Here is a 15585-nt window from a genome sequence, read left to right as displayed (position 1 = left end):
ATTAATATTCTCAGAAAGACAAGAGAGGCTATTGCATCGTGCAGCAAGAACAGAAGTCTAGGCAAGACAAACCCTCAGAAAACAAGAAACGGTTCTCAGGAAATAAAAGTGTGATTGCTTTGGTAGCTTGTCTCCAAAGACGGACCCTGATGAGCCGTGCTCCCCCATTCCCACACCCTTGCACAGTCCTCGCCCATGGGGACTCTAACGTGGCCCTGTGACTCACTCTGGCTAATAGTAGGGGACAGACGTGATGCTGGGCCAGCTTTTGGCTGGAGCTTTAGGGATGTTACCAGGAAATAAGAATTACCTCGGTTCTCCATTACCTGAAAAAAAAAACAAACAATTTTTAACGAGAGACAGAAAGTGTGATATAAGCAAGATTTTTATTAGTAAAGTAAAAAGGTAGTGAAAGACAGTACACTCCTGAGAACTGGGAGCAGGCCAATCCAAGAGAGGAAAGATGGCTCTGCGCCTTCGTTTTTTCCATTTTATATCCTGGCTTAGGGGCGTTTCTTTGTGATTGATTGATTGATTAACGGCTCAGGTTCTTTGAGTGATCAAGCTGATTGACAGCTCAGGTTCCTTGTGCTCTGGCACGCCCATCCCCTTTGGGGCAGGTTCTTAACCCATGAAGCACACGGAAACCTAAGGGAGGAAGCTCAAACTGTAATGTTAATTACATTATAATGAGCACTGGGTCAAGTTACACCTGGTCCTTCTCTTCTGTGCAGCTGCAGTGTTTTGATTTTAGCTGGCCTCTTTGGCTGGCCCTCATTTAGAGAAAGTAAGTTTCTGGAGTCCCTTATCCTGAGTGCAGATGTACTGTTATTTTCTGGGTTGTTCCTCTCCCCTTCCTTTCCCCCTGCCCAGTGCTCATTTCTGTCTAACTGCCTAACAGGGATACCTACCAGCTTCTGCTTTTGAAAGCCCTGAGCTGCCAGGGGAAAGTCTGGGTAGTCTGCTGGAGACACCACATGGAGAGGTCATGAGGAGAGCACGGTCCTGAGACGATGTGGGGAATGAGAGGTTCAGCCCCTGCTCCCCGCATCCTGGTGAGTCGTCTTCCAGCGATCTGGCCAAGGCAGGTGTATGAATGAAACTATGCTGGATATTCCAGCCCCATCTGCCCCCTTACGGAGAGGAAGGCCACATGCAAGGCCCTAAGTGAGACAGATGAGCCCCAATCAGCCCACAGAATCATGAAAAATAATAACATGTTTGCTGTTTTAAACTGTTAAGTTACAGATGGTGCATTGTGCAGCAAATCTAAAATAATTGCCAAAATAAAAAAAAATGAAACTAAATGGCATCAGATTTCTTAACAACCCTGAAAGCTAAAAAGTCATTGAGTGATAGCTTGAAAACCCAGGGTGGAGGATAGAGGTGTGTTATTTCAGTCTAGTTGCACACTTAGTAAAATTTACAATCAAACATAAGGTTGGATTTAAGAAGATTTCACGCAAGAGCTCAAAAAATTTACTTCCTATACAACCCTTCTCAGGAAGCTATTGTCAGATGTAAGTCAGTAACATTAAGTTCTCAACTGGGGATGATTTTTCCCTCCAGGGCCATTGAGCAAAGTCTGAAGACAAATTGGATTGTCACAAATGGAAGAGGGGTTGCTACTGGCATCCAGTGGGTCGAGACCAGGATTGTTGCTAAAAATCCCATAATGGCAGGGTAGGCCCTACAACAATTATCTAGGGGTGGGGATGGATAAATTGGGAGTTCGAGATTTGCAGATACCACTGTCTACAAAATAGATAAACAAGAAGGTCCTACTGTATAGCACAGGGAACTAAGTTCAGTATCTTGTAGTAACCTATAACGAAAAAGAATATGAAAGCGAACATATGTATGTATATGTATGACTGAAACATAATGCTGTACACCAGACATTGGCACAACATTGTAAACTGACTATACTTCAATAGAAAAAAAAATTATCTGGCCCCAAATGTCAATAGAGCAGAGACTGAGAAATCCTGGATTAAACCAATAAAGAAGATGTTATATTAGGGAATAAGATTTCCAACACATTTGATCTGCAAAGGGAAGTCCCAGGACTGCAGCTGTATTACAGGCTTAGAGAAAAGCTAGTCCACATTGAAAAAGGATCATAAAGAATTCCAGTAGGAAGATACCAGGAAGAAGGAAAAAAAGGATGAAACTGGAAAAATACCTGATTATTTGACTCTATGGAAACAGCATTGAGAGCGGAATTGATAGTTCTTTTGATGAGTGGGGAGATTCAGTGGAGGGTCATTAAAAAGTAGACAAATTTATCACATTCTCTTGGCTCAGCCAACAGGGTCTTATATAGTAATATAAGTAATATACTTAATAATAGTATAATCATAAAATAATGATAATAGCAAACACAGCTTAGTGTAGCACTGTTCTGAGTGTTTTATCTGAATTTACTCATTTAACCCTCACAAAATTTTCACAAGGTAGCTACTAGTATTATCCCCAGCAAAGGCACAGAGTAATGAAGCAACTTGCCTGAACAACAGCTAGTAGCAGAAGTAGGGTTGAAACCCAGGCATTCTGGGTCCAGAGTTGGAGCATTTGTCTACTATTCCAGGCTGTTTACCAATTAATACAAACAAACAAACAATGAGATATTCCTCTGATATGCACGGGTACGGCCAGGCAGCCAACAACAATTCTGCATGTTAGCAGTTCCTACGTGTCTGGAATATCACTCCTGGGACCAGAGGGGAGGACAGAGAAGGGGAACTCAGAGTGTGAATGTGTTAAACCCTCATCCACTGTAACAGGAAAGATGCTCAACATCATAGCCATTAACAAAGTAAAATCACAATGAGATATCACTACGTTTGTTTATTTGTTTGTTTTAATTAAAAAAATTTTGGTCGGGGAGGGAGGTAATTACGTTTATTTATTTATTTAGTTTTAGAGGAGGTACTGGGGATCGAACCTGGACCTCCTGCATGCTAAGTACACGCTCTACCACTTGAGCTATGCCCTCCCCCACTATATACTTTTACGAACAACTAAAATTTTAAAAATAGTGGCAACACCAAAGCTGGCAAGGATATAGAGACATTGATCACTCACAGACTGCTGGTGGGAGAGAAACTGCTACTGCCACTTCTGGGAAACAGTTTGGCAGTTTCTTACAAAATTAAACATGCAATGACCACATGACCTAGCAATTCCACTCTTGGGCATTTATCCCAGAGACACAAAAACATAAGTTCACACAACAAACCTATACACAAATGTTCATAACAACTTTATTTATATGAACAAAAATACTGGTAACAACCCCAAAGTTTTCTTTGAATAAATGATTGAACAAACTCTGGTATATCCATTCAAGGGAATACTACTTATCAATAAAAAGAAATGAACTATTGATACATAAAACCTGGACAGACTTCACGAGCATTACACTTACTGAAAAAAAATGCAATCTCAAAAGGTTACATAGTGTGTGATACCATTAATAGAACGCTCTATATTGATGGAGAGCAGATTTACAGTTGCTAGGAGACAGGGATGAGAGTGGGGTGGAGTGGGGGTTAGGCATTCATGCAGAGACTAGCATGAGGGTGTTCTTTTTCGGCAACGGAATAGTTCTGGATCTTAATTGTAGGGCTGGTTTTACAAATCTATACATGGGGTGAAATTGTATAGAACTGTACACACACAAGTGCAAAAACGAATGCAGATGTAAAAAACAGTGAGCACTGAATGAGATCTGTAGTCCAGTTAACACTAATGTACCAATGTCAACCTCCAGGTTTTGATATTGTACTAATATATCACCGTGGAAAGCTGGCCCAAGAGGGCACAAGATTATTTGTACGATTTTTCCAACTTCTTGGGAGTCTATAATTGCTTCAAAATAAAACTTTAAAAAAAATAGGGAATCTGAAAAAATGAAAAATAAAAATAAATTAAAAATGACTGACCTCCTCAAAACTTCAAAGGCCTCTCAGTCTGCTGGAGCCGATGAAACTGTAAGAGAGCCTCTTCCTTACACCGAAGATGGGTGTGGGTATGAAACAAAAGCCCAAGAAGGAGGGAACAGCTAGAGAAAACAGAGGTAAGTAGGCCAAATCTCTGGAACTTACAGGAGAAAAATAATATGCCTTGAGCAAGCATGTGGGCTACAGTTTAAGCAGAAGGAAGCTGTGTGTTCGTGACCCAAGCACAGAAAAAATGACAGCGTCAGACAGGCTGGAGCAAATCTGGGCTTGGGGAGCTGGATTCAGAGGAGGAGGCAGACATCTCTGTGAGGGTGGATGGAGTGAAAGAAGAAAGACATCATTTTGAAATGATAACACAGAATCTGCAGTTCAGGTGCAGCAGGATGAACATTCAACATGAAAGCACTGATTGCGACTCAGTCGTTGGACCCCTTACTGATGGAGGAAGACAGCAGCCCCCATCTGCCTCCCAGAGCATGAGCTCTGCCTTCCCCCTCGGCTCCCCCAGCCCCGCCTGAGCCCAAGGCATCGTAATAACAGCCATTATCACAACCTACATTTGCACAGAACCTTTTCATTTTTTCAAAAACGTTTCCTATTTATGACCTCATTTGAGCCTCACTGTTCATGTGTAAGGTAGTCAGGGAAGGTGTTTTTTAAGGTAAGAGAATTAAGAAGCCCAGAGTTGTTTACTGAGTCATGAGACACGGTGCTACATTTCGGGTCTCTGGGCTGTGGCAATTAACTCTGAAATATGAACTGTGGTCACTAGTTTACTACTGGAACACACCAACTCTCAGTCCACAGACTCCTTTGCAATCTGATGTCCAGAGAATGAGAAATTGAGAGAGCAAAGCTACCAGCAAAATCCAGCCTCATAGAAAGAGCTCAGCTTTTCAAGGAGCCATAATGATAAAGCAAAGGCATCAGTTCATTTGTTTGTGGGTTTTGTTTTTCTCATGAAAGGAAAGGGAGATATGCCAATTTCACTCCAACTGGTTTTGTTTTCAGGTAATTCCTGAGTCTTAAGACAGATGTGAGTCCTGGATTAATCAGAATTTATTTTTATCTCCTAACCTTCCGGCTGGAGCTTAGAATGCTGTTCTTTGCCTGCTGGGTGAGGTTGCCATAGAAACCCTTTCAGGGGAAGCAGTGCCTCTCTTTATCATGTGGTGACTGCAAGCCAGGACTAAAGTAGCCCAGCCACCCCCAGACGGGAGTAAGAATTCTCAGGAACTCGGAAAATACTTATTTCCTCTGCTCCAAGATCTCCCATTCCCTGAGAGGTGAAGTATTTCCCAAAGAGATCAGCAAACAAGCACAGAAAAGGAAGTATCTTTTGTCCCCTGAAACCTGATCTTCATTAGCCCCTCACTGGAGGTTGCTGGGAAACCCAGATTAGAATCAGGAGTGTTATAAGAAACACAGCTATCCTGGAGCTGGCACCCTTCAAAGCAATGTGTTAAGAGTCGCTCCCAGCCATTGGAGCTAAAACATTGGATACAGAAATAGGTCAGTGCACCAATATCAATAAATTTGCCCTGATCCAACCATTCTCATACATACCCTTCAGATTTTTTCTCAATCAGTTGTCAGAATCTTGCGATTTTTTGGTATGTATGATATCTTTTCATTGGTCCCAGGCTCTACCAGAACTTGCATTTAGCTCTCTCAACACAGACATCTAGAAGCAATGGGAGGTGGTTACGGTGAGTCTTGAAGAGAATCATTACCTTGTAGAAGACAATTACCTCTGGAGAGGTCATTAAACCTTCCTCAGACAGAGAAAAGTCTTTGGTCAGGGAGGAAAGGCTGTTTCTACAAGCAAAGGCAGCTCAGCAGAATTTTTGAGTTTAAGCTTCTCGGTTTCATCAGAATCTGCCCAGGTTTCCCTAACCTAATATTCAGGGTCCCTGTTTTTCCCTATCAATTCCCTAACTTTATCATGAGAGACCCAATGAGTCTGTGAATTCAATTTGTCTTGTAATTAAGCCTTTGAAGAATTAAACTTTGCATTTGATTTTCAGAAATCTCAACCTGGAGGCTACAGGAGATAAAGGTTTATTTCAGGGAAGTTACAGAAACTCGCTGGTTCTTTAACTGAAACTTGAGCTGGGAAATTAAGCCCTGATCTCACTATTTTCTGTCTCCAAGTCCTCCAGCTAACTTGGAAGAAACCAATCAATATCACAGCCCTGTATTTACATTTACGTGTTCTATGGCAACCTCTTCTTGATCATCCAGATCCTTGGTTTCCATAAACACTTCACTCCAGGTAACTACACGTGATAACTAAATAATTGTTTTGCCATTATATATGACTACTAGTATTGTGTCTACCAGCGGCAACATGGTCATTGATGGTTTTAAATTTAGCCAGATCAGAGGAGCAATCCTTCAAGTTTTGCTCCTCTGAAACTACTTTTGGTTCCAATAAAGTGTGAATCAGAGAGTCACTGTGAGTATTACGGATATAAGAGATTTAAACCTTTAACTCCTTCTATAGGAATTAGACCATTTTTAGACCTTACACTTTGTTATAGGAACTAGACACAAAAGTGCAAGGAGCTAACAGGTGAAGATCTTGAAGGGGGAGTTGGAGAATCAAAAAAAAAAAAAAGTCACTTAACAGTCTTTATGAAGTGACGAACAAGTGGACAAGTTGGGACTTGCAGGGACTTCTGAAAAGCAATCAGAATTGCCAAGGTGGGACCACAGCGGGGAGACTTGTGGAGAGGTCTATGGGAAGCTGTTAGCCATTAGGTTAGCCACTGTCTCAGTTTATGCACAGCCAAGCCCAGGGCTGCTGTTGGTAATCAGAGCCAGTTTCTGGAAGACATGCTGGATACAGAGCAGAGGACAAGCTGGGACCAGCCGGCACCCGTGTCTGTCTGACTGTGATGAACTTCGGAGGGAGGGTAATGGCTGCTGCTTCTCTTTGCCCTCCCAAATCTCACGCAAGTTCTTCTTTGGGCAAACCCTAAACTGGAACCATACTAGATAGGGAATTCTGAGAAGGACGGGTCGCAGTTTGACCAAGTTGGCACATCACACTCAAATCCTCTGGACTGTGCAGGGGGGAAGCAAGTGACATTAAGTGCCAACCCAGAGAAGAATGTAGAAATACACAAAGAACCATGCAACCTGCTGAGAAGCAAGAACAAACGTGTGATGACAATGGCTCTGTGGTCACATTTTATTTGTCAGTCTGGTGCTGAGAAGTGTTAAAAGCTAGGATTTGTGAAGAGAATTACACTCTGCTCCCTGTTTCCTTTGACAGACTATTAAGGTAGATGTTTCCCTGCTCCACATTTTAAATGTTTAGTCATCAAAAAGCAAGAAAAATGAAAAGTAACAACTCAGCTGATCCTTCGAAGAATCTACTCTCAGGGGATAGACTCATTAAACACTGTCATTCTAACTCTGTAGTCTATAAAATCCCATGGTTTGCTTTACTGCAAAGAACACTTAATATGAGTATATTTTCTTCACATAATTTATTAAAGTGTTGTCCTGAGCTTCCTTCCTGGGTTGATTTCAGCAACTCTTCAAGGAATTATAGAAATAGGTGGATGAACTAAATAATTTGTCATTGTCCTTTCCACGCCTCATCCTATAATTTTCTTATGACATGAAACTCCTTCGTTGCTGTTTCCTAGTAATATGTGGATGCAAGGTGATTTTAGGTAACGGAGGGAAAGACAGAACACAGTCATAACGATTTATGTCAATAAGGAATTCTGAAATCTATGAGGCATTTTCAAACAAGGTTTTCACATTTGAATCTCAAAACAATCCAAGGAAGTGAGCAAGGCAGACGTCACAGTGTCATGTTTATAGAAGTGGGAACTTGGTCTCTGGGCTTTTGAACAAGTTGCTGTTAACACCTAGAGCTCTTTCTGTTCCTCATACATGATGTAACAGAAATTATGCAACTGATTATGGTTACTGGGTCAGATGCTCTGCTCCCCGGGGAGTGATGATGGATTACTCTGCTTCATCCATACTTTATCACCTGATGGTTCGGATGACCAGTGCGCAAATTAGAGGTAGCGCTAAAAAGAGAATGCACTTTGGTGAAAGAAAGACCTGGGTTTGAAGAGTGACTCCCTCACTGACTAGCTTTGTGGCTGCAGACAAACTATTTAATCTGTCTGCGTTCAGTTCTTCCATTTTAAAAACTGGAAGTTTTAAATTCAGTACTGCTCTAACCCATTCACTCCCCGGAGGATTCAGAGACAGACACACGGCACCTGTATGAAGTATTGGTATAGGGCACGAAGGGCCTGACCAGCTGGGGCTGGACTGGACTGCGCCTCAGTGTGTACCTTTACTCATTTGTACTTTTTCTGATTTCATGGTGATATGTTCTCCTTGTAGAAATTCTGGAAAAAATATAAAAGTGTTTTTTTAAAAAAAGCAGGAATATAAAACTCCTTAAACCCACTCTAAGATACGGTTGTTTTCACCCAGGAAAAAGAAAGCTACTTAAAAAAAATAATAATCTTGGAGTCAAATGCTTTTATATGGTATCCGGCCTCAGACTCTTACAGCTTGCACTCCTTCCTCCCTGCTCTGCTCTATCTGAAAACAAACATTTCCGAGTCACTGGCCTCTGTCTCTGAGTGTAGGTTCTTGTTTATTTTGGGGTCTTCGCTTCCTGGACATGTCTCCTCCTGTTGGCCCACAAGGGGAGCAACGTTCAGATAACACAATGACACCACTGCTGGGGGCAGAATGGGTGGTACAAACCCAGAGCAGGGCAACAACCAACAGCCCAGTCGGTGCCTGGGTCAGGTGAGGCGTGGCCAGACCGTCCCCTACGGAGCGGTCACACCGGAGGACTTGGTGCTGTCTCCCCGCTGCAGTTACGAACTCAACCTGCAAAGGCAAGCTCCGGTCCAAGTGGAGTCTTCAGCGCCAGCTTCGTCTAGTTGGGAACAGACACTCAGCCAAATGGAGAGCAGGGGTGACTTTTGCAGAGAATCTAAATAAAGCTCCCAAATCGGCAGCTGTCCGAACACTCAACCTACCTCACTAGATTGGAATGAATTTTGTGCTGCTGGGACGGGAACTTCTAGGAAAGCTGTGGACGGGCGGGCTGCCTTTCATTCCACAGACGGCTGTCCAGGCAGCTGAGCCTGGGGGCTGAGCGGGGGGAGCTGGGGCTTCTGGATTCCACGTCAGGAAACAACACAAATAGATGACATAAGCTGGAGAAGAGTTTTAGCTGTTGCTCTGCCTCCTTCCTGACAGCAAGGAGAAAGAAAGAAGAGGGGAGTCAAGGGGAGGGGAGGGAGAGGAGGGGAGGGGAAGGAGGGGAAGAAGTGGGGGAGGGAGAAAAAGAGAAAGAACAGGAAAGAAAGAAAAAATTTTTAAAGACAAAAAAAAAAAAAAGGGAAATGAAATAGTGCCAAAATTCTCTTCGTTCTGGTCCTGAAGATGAACACCAAAGCAGTAGACCGTTGGTGATGAGATTTAAAGAAAATTCCCCACTCCTAGTTTCCACTTGATCTGCACACAAAAACAGGACCAAGGGTATGTCTCTTCCCTCCTGCATAAAAACAAAAGGCATCTTCTCCTCCCTCTGAGATTTGACTCCAGCCTCAAGGCCTTGAAGCCCCTCAGGGACTGCTGGCAACGCACAGTTGCTTATTTATTTAGGTTATATTTTTGCATCATAAACCCCGAAGTTTATGCAGAAGGACTATGATGTTATTAGAACTCAGCTTTGTCCTTTTAGGAAAAAACAAACCTCGGTTTTGACTGTTACGTCTTTCATTTCTATTAACTGAATGTTATCTTACTGCCCCACTTCCCCCCCAGCTCTCAACAGTACTAACTCTCTTGGAATCCTTTGAAAGGAGGCTGTCTGCTCCACTTCTGTTCCCCTGGGAGAGAAGCGATCTTTATCCCTGCTCCCCACTGCCATATTCAGACTGTAGTTTTGTCCGCATGGCTCAACTCAGCTCTTCCTTCATGGAGCTCACACAAGTCACTCTGCCGCTTTTGCGCCCTCTTCAAAGTTCTCTGCCGACTTCCCTATACTCTGCCCACCTCACTCAGTGACTTAGTCTGAGAACGGTTGTTCTCTCTCCTTATCCCCACCATTGCCTCCTTGAGTGTCAATAATCCACGCTGACAGAGCCTCTCATATTCTGGCCTCACAGGTTCTTCACTACCCTCCTAAATTAAGACAGCCTCATATCACCTGTCTCTTGATAGTCTCTCTTTCAAATACCATCTATGTCCATTACCTCAGTTATCACTCTATGAGAATGACTCTCAAATCTTGATCACCAACCTATTATCTCTTCTAAGGACTAAGTTTAACTTTCCAGATAATCTATCGGTATCTGAAACACAAAACATACCAAACAAGATCCAAGATCCATCAATTTTCTCACCAAAATCACTCCTGCTATCTTCTCTATAACGTCTAATGGCATAAAATATTTCCCCATCAGCCATGACGAGAGTGACCTTTCCTCCACTGCCCCACATCTGGTCATTCGCCAGATCCAGTGTATCATCTTATCCAATGTATTATACACATCTTCTCCAGGATCAGCCCTCACCCGCTCACACTCACTACATCGGCCCCTCCTTCCCTCTGACTGCAGCTACTGCAACCATCCCTCCTATTTCTCCCCCTCCATGTCTCCTAGTCTGCCAGGTCAATTTTCCTAAACTCATCTCATGTCACATTACTCACATGCCTTAAAATCTCCAGTGACTGCCAATTACCTACCAAACAAGTCTAGACGTCTTTAATAGTAATACTTACATAACTTACTTTTCTCGCATTACCCACCATTGCTTCCCTAAATGTGCCCAGTGTTCAGATAAACTCAATCATTCACTCTCCTCATCTCAGGTCTGAAACTTTCCTGCCTCTATGCTTTTGCTCATGTTGTTTTCCTGTCAAGAATGTCTTGCTTTTCAATCTCTTCCTGTTGAAACCCTATCTTGGCTTCAGGAAGGCTTTAAACATAGCTTCTTCGTGGAGTCTTCACTGTTTGAGATGTAAACTGCCTTTCCTCTGATCCTCTGTATTTTCTGTTTATCTGCTTTGTATCACAACCACCTGTGAACAAACCACTTTCTCACCACAAATGCCACATCCTTACTAAGGATTGTGTCTTTACTACTATTTTCCAAGTACCCTGCTAGTTTCTGCAGATTCAAAGAAAAATAAACATTTTCCTAATTTCCCTGGGAAATTCTAAACACCATTACCCAAAGGACACCTGTATTTATGTTTCTCATCCTCATTCACCAGCCAGGTTTCTCACTCACTCAGAAGATGAGTGAGTTCCGATTGCTACTCCTTAAAGGATGGAATACAGAGAAAGCAGCCATCTTTACCACTACAGCAAAGGAGAGTGTCTTCTCAAATCCTCCTGTGGGAACTCTGGACTCAAATCTTTGTTCTAGAAGGGAGACCACAGACTCGTGATGGAGACAGACCCCAAGGCACCAGTTACAAAAGCTGAGGTAGGCGTGTGTGCTGTGGGAGCTGTGGGAACCGTCTCCAGCAGGAGTGGCCGCAGGAAAGAATAAACCTGAAGGCATGATGAAGTAACTTGGCAGCTACCCGACTCAGCCAGGTTTTCTCGGCATGACTTCATTAATCGTTCTGAAACACAAAATCCAGAACTATGCCTTTCCCAAGCATTAGGCATAGTCATGTGTTCCTGCAAGCGCTTACGGAAATGCAACACCTTTTAGAAGCTATGTTATTGTTTCACGTGGTCCGGATACAGAGGTCCATCCCTTTCCACCTTCAAGGCCTGGAGTTGGTGTGTTGGGCTGTTCCTTGCTGCTGGGGAAAGCTGGGTCCGTGGGCATGGTGAATGAGGAACATCAAAGAATGGAAAACAAAAAATTAATGGTCCTGCCACATACACACAAGTTGAATATCCAACTAATTTAACTTCTCTTGAATTTAGTTTCCTAAAAAGAAGATATTAGTAGGGGCTACTCCTTATTTATGAAGAAGAGAGAAGAAAATAAATTAAGTTTATGCCAAGGGCCAGGCATTGTGCCAGGTGGTTTACACGTTTAATTCATTTAATCCTCATAAATAGTTATGGACAAGTCATACTATTATTCTCATTTTATGGCTGAAGAAACTAAGGCTCAGAGGAATTGAGTAACTTGCCCAAGTTTACAGCGGTAAGAGGTAGAGTATCCAGGAGAAACCTGTCTAATCCGAAAGAGATCACTCTTTTCCGTTACTCCATTTAGCCACAAATCACGACCTAACTTGAAAATGGCAGGGTCATTATGTGAAAAGTGCCCCAAATTAAGAACCAGGAGAGCACCGCCTGCATCTGCAAGATGAGCTTCTCAGAACCTCATTTAACCCCCGATCTGTCATGTCTTTTCTTTGAGAAATTCTACTCATCTACTTAAATATTACCTCTTTCCAAACTTTCCCGGCTGTCCCCCTGCTCCTCACCCCCAGAGCATCACCTGTGAGTCCATCTCCTGGCTCCACCTGTGCATGACAGCCTTGCCCACATGAGCTCAGTTGTCTCTGTAAAGCCAGAGACTAATACAATACCTGGCATAGATGAGCACCCAGGAGAGGTTTACAAATGAACAAATGAAGTGTAACAGGACACAAATCATTTCATCTCTTTAGATATCAGTGTTTACCATTTTTGAAAGAGATGACTAGTCTCTCATATCTTACAGGTATATAATGAGAATTCAGTGAAATATGTTGTATTCTTAAAAATAAAACTATTAGATGAGGCTAAGCGGTTATTCCTTTTACAAAAAAAAAAAGAACAGAAAAACAAATCAACAAGGAGATGTTTACTCATGTTGATTTATACCAGCTTTCTAAATGATAAATGATTATAAATTGCCTCTTTAACATCCCAAGAAAGAAAGAAAGAACACAGAATATATTGGATTTTCTCATGTCTACTTAGCTTCCATACTTTGCCATCACACTAGAAGTTTCGTGAGTAAAGGGATTTATACCTATTTTTTCTCACATATACATACATGTACATACACAGCACTTAACTAAGAACTTGCCATTGTGCAATGAGTCATTCCCTTTCTGACTGATTTGCACAGAGAAGTGCCTTTTGATGGTGAAGTTCTCGTGGGAAGAGGTTAAGTCCTCACATCTTTGGAAACAAAGAGACTTAGGTTTGAGTTATAGTTCTGCCGTGTACAAGTTGAGTGAGAAAGTCAACTTCTCTTGTATTTATTTCCTTAAAAAGAGATAGAGAATATTATAACAGTACCTACTACTTTTTTTAACATTTTTTATTGATTTATAATAATTTTACAATATTGTGTCAAATCCCAGTGTAGAGCACAATTTTTCAGTTATACATGAACATATACATATTCATTGTCACATTTTTTTCTCTGTGAGCTACCATAAGATCTTGTATACATTTCCCTGTGCTATACAGTATAATCTTGTTTATCTATTCTACATTTTGAAATCCCAGTCTATCCCTTCCCACCCTCTGCCCCCTTGGCAACCACAAGTTTGTATTCTATGTATATGAGTCTATTTCTGTTTTGTATTTCTGTTTTGTTTGTTTGTAACAGTACCTACTTCTTAAGATTGTTGTGAGGATTAAATGAATTAATCCATATGAAGTACGTAGCGTGGTTCTGGGCCAAAGGATGCCTTCGGATACCCTGATGATGAGATAATGATGTTGATGGTGATAATGATAACAGAGATGATGATAATCATGAAAAGCTGATTATTTCTCATCCCGCTGAAGTTCACAGCGGAGCACATCTCTGTAAGGATTAACAAAATCGTTTAAACAGGAGCCTAACGCCTCTTGGTTTTATAGGACTTTACAAAGTCCAAAACACATCCACACACACACACACACAATTTCATTTGTGCTCCCAGCAACTCTGGAAGGCAGACAGTTAGAGACAGAAAGTCGGTTCAGAGAGGTTAAGTGAAAATGTTAGTACCACTCAAGGTGGAACTAGGTGTGGGACTCGGGCCTCCTGTCCCTGGGTCTCATCTTGTGGTTTCTTTTTCTTCTTTTCCAATAATGTTTCTGATGACCATTGACTCAGTGAGGGCTCAACTCTTGCTCCCGCCCCAAATGTCAGAACAGTAATAGTATTTCAATAAGCAGTGGAGGGCATAATGATACTTATTTCTCTAGGAGACTTGTTCCTCCCCCCTGGCCTGATAGCCCTAGCCACATGCCAGGAATGCATAAAACATGATGCCACGCTAACAGCGGTAATTGAAATATAACTTTTCTTCTGAGGAGCCTGGAGTACCTTGTCACCAATTACATCTTTTTTCCCATTCAAATTTCGGATTATCATAACCACCTATGGACAGCTTTCTCACTGATATGTAACCATAAGTTTCCTGGAGAAGGATTAAGAACAGTGTGACATTGGCTTTTTTGGGTTTGGAATGGTGGGCTCTGCTGGTTGTCAGGAAAATTTTGGCTTCCCTAATCATTCAGCTAGAATTCAGTTCTATTCAGCAAACATTTCTGGCCTCATCTTACCTGCCAGATTCTCTACCGTGCAGTTCCAGAAAGAGGTTACATAGTCTGGTCACCATGTCACCGTTTCCTGTTCTAATCCCAAACATCCCTTGACTGGTGACAGTTACCACACAGCTGGCAGGCAGGATAAAGGAACAATTTAGGGGAGCCTGTTATCTCTCAGTCCCATATGTGCTCTTTGGCTGCAGTTTAAAATAAACAGGTTTCTTCCCTCTCATCCCAGGGGGTATGCACCATTTTTCAAAATCCACTTCAAACAGCAGAAGCAGGTCAGTTGATTTGCCTACACTGGGCTCTGATTTCTGCATCTTGACTCTAAGTTCAGGCATGTGTTGATCTTGCAATGCTTCTCTTGGCGTCTGTCTATACATCAAGAAGGACACCATGGGGATTTCAGACTGGTTCTCCCCTCCCCAGTTCCTCCGTCTCTCCCCAACCCCTACTCTCAGTGGACAGTTCTGCTTCCTGCTTCACCAAGACCAGTATGTGCATATTAAGGTCTCATACTTTATCTCTACTCACAGTGTCACTGTCACTACTGTTACTCATCCCCCCACCCCCAATAATCTTAGTGAAATGGGTTTCTTTCCTCAGGAAAACTAACTTCCTCTTGCATAGCTCAGATGCCATTCCTTTTTCCCTGTCAGAGTCGTTCCTCCCCCTGCACCTCAGAATCTCTGAATGTCTCAGGCCCCATACGCCCCTCTCCTCCCCAGCCAGCTGAAGTCCCCTCCAAGGAGGCGTGTTCCTCAAGTCTAGACAGTCCAGATAGCCTAGCATGGCACTGTGTCCTTCCGTTCCTCTGACCATCCTTTTTCTGTTCCCTCTGCTGGTTCATGGCCTCGGCTCTTTGCTTTTTTCCGCACTATTCTCACTCATTCCTCCATCCATTTGTTCATTCACTCAGAAGTCGTAGAAGATCGAATACCTGCCTGGTCCCAATCCATGCCTAGGGATACGGCAGCAGACAGAACAAATGAGTCTGCTTTCACAGAGCTTACGCCCCAAGAGGAGGAAACAGAAAATAGACAAGCACATAAATTTAAAATAAGATAATTTTAGATAGTGAGAGACAATGGGAGGAACAA

Source organism: Camelus dromedarius, chromosome 34, assembly GCF_036321535.1.
Source record: "Camelus dromedarius isolate mCamDro1 chromosome 34, mCamDro1.pat, whole genome shotgun sequence".
Classification (NCBI taxonomy): Eukaryota; Metazoa; Chordata; class Mammalia; order Artiodactyla; family Camelidae; genus Camelus; species Camelus dromedarius.
This window is presented reverse-complemented; position numbering follows the sequence as displayed.